Genomic DNA, 7418 nt, shown 5'->3' on the forward strand with positions numbered 1-7418 from the left:
CCTTTGGCAGTTGACATTCTGAGTGGCAGTTTGCTCTGAATCCTTTTGTCCAATGATATTGCCTGAGTGCTTGCCTCCTGCCGGCAGGCATTGTTCTGTCACAGTGGCAGTCACAGGAAGCTTGGGCAGGGGCACTGTCCCCAAAGCACTCACCATCCAGCTGGAGCCAGTTACCCATGTTAATAGTATAAAACCATCAGACTCATAGGGGTGGTTCTATATGTAGAAATCACCTGAGGAACACCTGGGGAGCTGGAAAACATTCAAGTGTATGGAACAAGCCCCAGAAATGATTTAAGAGTCCTGGGGCAGGGGGGTGGTCACAAGTGTCTATGGTTTCACAAACGATGTGTCGGCTGAAAAACCACCACTGGCGGATGGAGGTTAATAGCACGGGTTTGGAGTCAGCTGGTTCTTGGTCCCAATGTGAGTTCTACCGCCGCTGTCCTTCTGGCCTTGTGAAGGGTATTGAATCTCTGTGAGCCTGAGTTTCATCTGTAGATGGGTGACATTAATACCCTCCCCGTGTGAGACTGAAAGGAGAATGAGTTTCATGATATAAGTGTAAAACCTTACTTAGAATGTGGTCCAGACTTAGGGACTCGCTTCTGGTGCACAGGTCAGGAGGAATGCTTTGTGACTTCTGAGGCCAAATCATAAAAAGGATTGTTTCCATCTGTCTTGGATATAGATTACTTTTTGTCCAGACATTTATTTTATTTTATTTTATTTTATTTTATTTTATTTTAAAATATATTTTATTGATTTTTTACAGAGAGGAAGGGAAAGAGATAGAGAGTTAGAAACATCAATGAGAGAGAAACATCGATCAGCCGCCTCCTGCACATCTCCTACTGGGGATATGCCCGCAACCCTGGTACATGCCCTTGACCGGAATCGAACCTGGGACCTTTCAGTCTGCAGGCCGACGCTCTATCTACTGAGCCAAACCGGTTTCGGCTAGACTTTTTTTTTTAGATGAAATTCACAAGACATAGAATTTATCCTTTCAATATGTATAATTCAGTGATTGTTAGTATAGTCATATTGTTCTTGTTTGTGCTCACTACTGTCTAATTCCAGAACATTTCTATCACCTCCAAAAAGAAACCTCATGTCTGTTAGCAGTGAATTCCTCCCTTTCCCCAAGCCCCTGGCAAAAACAAATCTGATATGTGTATACACACACACACACACACACACACACACACACACACACACACACTAGTGGCCTGGTGCATGAAATTTGTGCACATTACTGCTGGTGGGAATGCAGACTGGTGCAGCCAATATGGAAGACAGTATGGAGTTTCCTTAAAAAACTGAAAATGGAACTCCCATTTGACCCTGTGATCCCACTTCTAGGAATATATCCCAAGAAACCAGAAACACCAATCAGAAAGGATATATGCACCCCTATGTTCATAGCAGCACAATTCACCATAGCTAAGATCTGGAAACAGCCTAAGTGCCCATCAGTAGATGAATGGATTAGAAAACAGTGGTACATCTACACGATGGAATACTATGCTGCTCTAAAAAGGAAGGAACTCCTACCATTTGCAACGTCATGGATGGAACTGGAGAGCATTATGCTAAGTGAAATAAGCCAGTCAATAAAGGAAAAATACCACATGATCTCACTCATTCATGGACAATAGAGACCATTATAAACTTTTGAACAATAATAGATACAGAGGCAGAGCTGCCTCAAACAGATTGTCAAACTGCAGCAGGAAGGCCGGGGCGGGTTGGGGGGCAGGAGGTAGGGGGGTAAGAGATCAACTAAAGGACTTGTATGCATGCATATAAGCATAACCAATGGACATAAGACACTGGGGGATAGGGGAGGCTAGGGGACTGTCTAGGGCGGGGGGATAAAATGGATACATATGTAATACCCTTTGTAATACTTTAAGCAATAAAAAAATAATAATAATAAAAAAAAGAAAAAGAAAAAAAAAAGAAATTTGTGCACATTCAAAGGGGATTAATTTAGAGGAAATATTTTAATATTGCTGTTTGCCCTTTCTCTATAATAGTGTCAGAGATGAAAGAAAATGAGTAAAATGTATATGAAAATCTTCCTCCTGTCAGAGTCTGGGGCGCACCACGGGACCCAGAGTCAAGTCCCCGCCCACCCAGGTGTGCCTCGAAATTGCGCAAGACCCAGACCCGTCCAGGCCCACCCCCATTGGACTAGATCCAGACCCCTGACTGGCCCTACCCTTGTCAAGCCCCACCAGGCAGGGTCGCAGCCTCAGGTCCCCTGGCCGGGCGTTGGGCCAGGGTTGCAGTCTGAGGTCCTTGGTCAAGCCCCACCAGGCGGGGGGCATGGCTTGAGGTCCCCTGTCAAGCCCCACCGGCGCAGGGTTGGGGGGGCGAGGCCTGAGGTTCCCTGGCCCAGGGCAGGGTTGTGCCTTGAGGTCTCCCATCAAGCCCTGCCAGGTGGGGGACGCAGCCTGAGATCCCCCATCAAGCCCCGCTGGGCCAGGGGTGTGGTCTGAGATTCCCCGTCTAGCCCCACTGGACAGGGGGTGCAGCCTCAGGTTCCCCTGCCTGGCGCTGGGAGAAGGGCACAGCCTAAGTTACCCCTTCAAGCCCTGCTGTGTGGGGGGGCGTGGCTTGAGGTCCCCTGGCCTAGCACCGGGGTGGGGAACACGAACCTTGAGGTCCCCCGTCAATCCCCACTGGGCAGGGGGCACAGCCTGAGGTCACCTGGCCCGGCGCCCGGCCGGGGTTGCAGCCTCAGGTCTCCTGGCCCAGTGCTGGGGCCTGGATTGTGGCCTGAAGTCCCCCATCAAGCCCCACCGGGCGGGGGGTGTGGGCTGAGGTCCCAGTCAAGCTCTACCGGGTGGGGGGCACACCTTGAGGTCCCCAGTCAAGCACTGCTGGGCGGGGTGCACAGCCTCAGGTCCCCTGGCCCGGTGCAGTGGCGGGGGGTGTGTCCTGAGGTCTCCCGTCAAGCCCCACTGGGTGGGGGGCATGGCCTGAGGTCCCCTGGCCTGGCGCCGGGACTGTGACATGGCCTGAGGTCCCCTTGTCAAGCCCCGCTGGCATGGGTGGGCATGGCCTGAGGTCACCCATGAAGCTGTGCTGGGTGGGGGACATAGCCTGGCACCAGGGTGGGGGCAGCTGCCTGATGTCCCCTGTCAAGCCCCTCTGCATAGCCTCAGGTCCCTGCTGATTGCTCATTAAGGCTCGTTATGGGAACTCGGTCTCCGCTATGGGTGCAGCCATCTTGTGTTCTGGAAACCCCACCGCCACCCAGCTTCCGCTGTGGGCGCCATCAACTTTGTGGCGGAGTAATGGTCAATTTGCATATTCCATCTTTATTATATAGGATCTGCCTATTGTGGACATCCTATCTAATAATAGAGAAACATGGTAATTTTTTTTTTTTTTTGTGCCGAAACCCGGGAACGAAGAAACATGGTAATTAACCATAACTTCGCTACCCTTCCCATTGGCTAATAAGCGTGATATGCAAATTAACCGCCAACTAAGATGGTGGTTAACCATCAACAAAGATGGCGGTTAATTTGCATATGTAAGCACAATGCTGGGAGGCGAAAGGGAAAGGACGGAAGAAGCCCCCTGCCACTGACAGTGATCGGAAACTCAGGGGGGAGCTAAGAGCCGGGGGGCAGGGCAAAGGCGGCTCCCTGCCCCCCAGCCATGATCGGAGAATCTGGCGCCTTTGCCGCCCCAGCCAGTGATAGCAGGAAGCAGGGGTAGAGCCGGCAATGGGAGCTGGGCAGGGGCGGACCTGTCAGTCCGGGGAAGTAGGGGTCCATTGCCCAGGCCTAAAGCCTTGGCCAAAGATGTTAGGCCTGGGCAGGAGTGGAGCCTGCAATTGCGGGGAGCTGGGGGTCCCCTGCACAGACCTAATGCCTTGGGCAGAGGCATTAGGCCTGGGCAGGGGCGGAGCCTGCAACCGCGGGGAGCTGGGGGGTCCCCTGCCCATGCCTAACGCCTTGGCCAGAGGCATTAGGTCTAGGCAGGGGCAGAGCGGGAGATCGCGGGGAGCTGGGGTTCCCCTGCCCAGGCCTAACGCCTTGGCCAGAGGTGTTAGTTCTAGGCAGGGGCGGAGTCAGTGATCGTGGGCAGCTGGGGGTCCCTTGCCCAGGCCTAACCCTCTGGTGGAGGCATCAGGCCTGGGCAAGGGGCCAATCTGGCGTTCGGAGGGTGATGGGGGTCAATGCCGCTGGCCAAGGCCTGGGCAAGGGTGGAGCCCGTGATCAGGGGAGATGGGGATCCCCTGCCGAGGCCCAAAGCCTGGGCCAGAGGTGTCAAGCCTGGGGCGGGGGTGGGTGGGTGCCAAGCCGCCAATTGGTGTGAACTACAGAGGAAGCACCTTTTCTGACCGCTCATTGGTTAAGCTCCCTGTATGCCACTGGTAATATTCTTAGCAACTTGGGTAATAAGAATCCAAAACGGTGATCTAGGGTTTTTCACCACATTCCTGGTGAAAAAAACGAAGGTCTGCTGCTGGAGGGCTAAGAAATGTCATATCCTGCCCTAGTCACTTTGGCTCAGTGGATAATGCCTTGGCCTGCTGATGGCAGGGTCTGGGTTCAGTTCTGACCAAGGGCATGTACCTAGGTTGCAGGCTCCTCCCTGGCCGGGGCCCAGGTCAGGGCTCATGCAGGTGGCAACCAATCAAAGTCTTCCTCTCATTTTGATGTTTCTCTCTGTCTTTCCCTTTCTCTTTCACATTGTCTAAAAATCAATGGAAACATACCCTCAGGTGAGGATAAAAAAATAATAAAGAAATTATTATTATATGAAAGACACATCTTGAAAATGCCTAAAGAAAGTTGTCATTTTTTCATGGTGAAGGGACCGGAGTCCGTGTTGATGAAAACACCTTGGTGGCTGCGGTGACTGGCAGTGGCTGCAGCAGCGGGGTGATGGGCCTGGTTCCTTCCCCTGATCAGCCCGGTCACCTCCCACAAAGGGAGGCCAGACTGCAGCTTTGGCCCGCTCCCCAAGGGGAGCAGGGAGCGGGCCTAAGCCGTCAATAGGACATCCCCTGAGGGCTCCCAGTATGTGAGAGGGGGCAGGCTGGGCTGAGGGACACTCCCCCCCCCCCCGCACGAATTTAGTGCACTGGGCCCCTAGTCCTATCTAATAATAGACAAACAGGGTAATTGACCATACCTTCACTATGCCTCCCATTGGCTAATCAGCGTGATATGCAAATTAACCACCAACAAAGATGGCAGTTAATTTGCATACATAGGCTCCAAGCAGTGGCGCAAAGCCTGAAGGCACCGGGGCCGGCAGAGCAGCAAGGCCTGATGTTTCTGGGGCCAGCGGAGCAGCGAGGCCTGATGTTTCCGGGGCCAGGGGAGCAGCGAGGCCTGATGTTTCCGGGGCTGGTGGAGCAGCAAGGCCTCAGGGCTCCGGGGTTGGCAGAGCAGCGAAGCCTGCCGTTTCCCGGGCCGGCTCCGGCCGGAACTCGGCCAGAGTGAAGGCCTGGGCCCCGGGTGCCAGAGGCAAACCGGTGCCAGCAGCCAGGGGAAGGGAAGGCCTATTGCACGAATCTCTTTGTGCAACAGGCCTCTAGTTTCATATAAATCATGCAATATGTGTCCTATTGTGTCTGGCTTCTTTCACTTAACTGTAATGTTTGCAAAATTCACTTACGTTGCAGTATATATTGGGACTTCATTCTTTTTATTGTGATAAATATACATAATACTATTTTAGCCATTTTTAAGTATAGTCAAGTGGCATTAAGTACATTCACATTATTGTGCGCTTATCAGCATCATCTTCCCCCAGAATTTTCATCTTCCCAAACTGAAACTAGAGCCTCTAAACCAGTGGTTCTTAACCTGTGGGTCGCGACCCCTTTGAGGGTCGAACGACCCTTTCACAGGGGTCGCCTAAGACCATTGGAAAACACCTCTATAATTACATATTGTTTTTGTGATTAATCACTATGCTTTAATTATGTTCAATTTGTAACAATGAAATTGGGGGTCACCACAACATGAGGAACTATTAAAGGGTCGCAGCATTAGGAAGGTTGAGAACCACTGCTCTAAACAATAACTCCCCATTCGCCCCTCCTCTCAGCCCGTGGAAACCACCATTGTACTTTTTAAAAAAATATATATTTTATTGATTATTTACAGAGAGGAAGGGAGAGGGATAGAGAGTCAGAAACATCGATGAGAGAGAAACATCGATTAGCTGCATCCTGCACATCGTGGGGATGTGCCCACAACCCAGGTACATGCCCTTGACCAGAATCAAACCTGGGACCTTTCAGTCCACAGGCTGATGCTCTATCCACTGAGCCAAACCGGTTTCGGCCCATTGTACTTTTTGTCTCTGAATTTTACTACTCTAAGTGCCTCTCATAAGTAGAATCATGCAATATTTGTCCTTTTGTGTCTGTCTTCTTTCACATAAGCTTAATAGTTGTTGTTGTTTTTTAACGGGTTCATTATTTATTTTTAAATGTATGTATGCTTTATTGATTTCAGAGAAGAAGGGAGAGGGAGAGATAGAAACATCAGTGATGAGAGTCAATCATTGATGGGCTGCCTCCTGCAAGCCCCATACTGACACTCCTCCTGCAAGCTGCAGCTGACACTCTATCTACTGAGCCAAACGGGCTAGGGCTAAGCTTAATAGTTTTTATTTTTAATAATTAAAAAAAAATTTTTTTTTAGGCTTAATAGTTTTAAGGTTCATCCATGTTGTGGCATGTATTGGATCAACCTTGAAACTATTAAGCCACTCCTTTTAAAAAATATATTTTTTAATTGATTTTAGAGAGGAAGGGGGAGAGAGAGAGAGAGAAACGTCAATGATGAGAGGGAATCATTGATCGGTTTCCTCCTGTACACCCCAAACTGGGGATCGAGCCTGTAACTCGGGCATTTGCCCTGACCAAGAATCAAACCGTGACATCCTGGTTCATAGCTCAACACTCAACCACTGAGCTAAGTGGGCTGGGCAAAGCCACTCCTTTTTATGGCTGAATAATATCCCATTGTGTGGATATACCAATGTTTGTTTACACATTAATAAATTGATGGATATTCAGGTTGATTATACTTTTAGGCTTATGATTAATGATATTATGAATATTCACATACAAGTTTTTAAAAAATATATCTTTATTGTTGAAAGTATGAAAGAAGTCCTCCTTTTTTCCCCATTGACCTCCTCTATCGCCGCCTTCCCGGAGGCCTTCACCACACTAATGTCTGTGTCCCTGGGTTATGCATATATACATATAACTTCTTTGGTTAATCTGTCCACCTCCCTCCCCACCTTCCCTCTGAGATTCATCATTCTGTCTCATGCTTCCGTGTCTCTGGATCTATTTTGTTTGTACGTTTATTTTTATTTCTTCATAAATCTTTATTGTTGAAAGTATTACATAGGTCTCCCTC

Source organism: Myotis daubentonii, chromosome X, assembly GCF_963259705.1.
Source record: "Myotis daubentonii chromosome X, mMyoDau2.1, whole genome shotgun sequence".
Classification (NCBI taxonomy): domain Eukaryota; kingdom Metazoa; phylum Chordata; class Mammalia; order Chiroptera; family Vespertilionidae; genus Myotis; species Myotis daubentonii.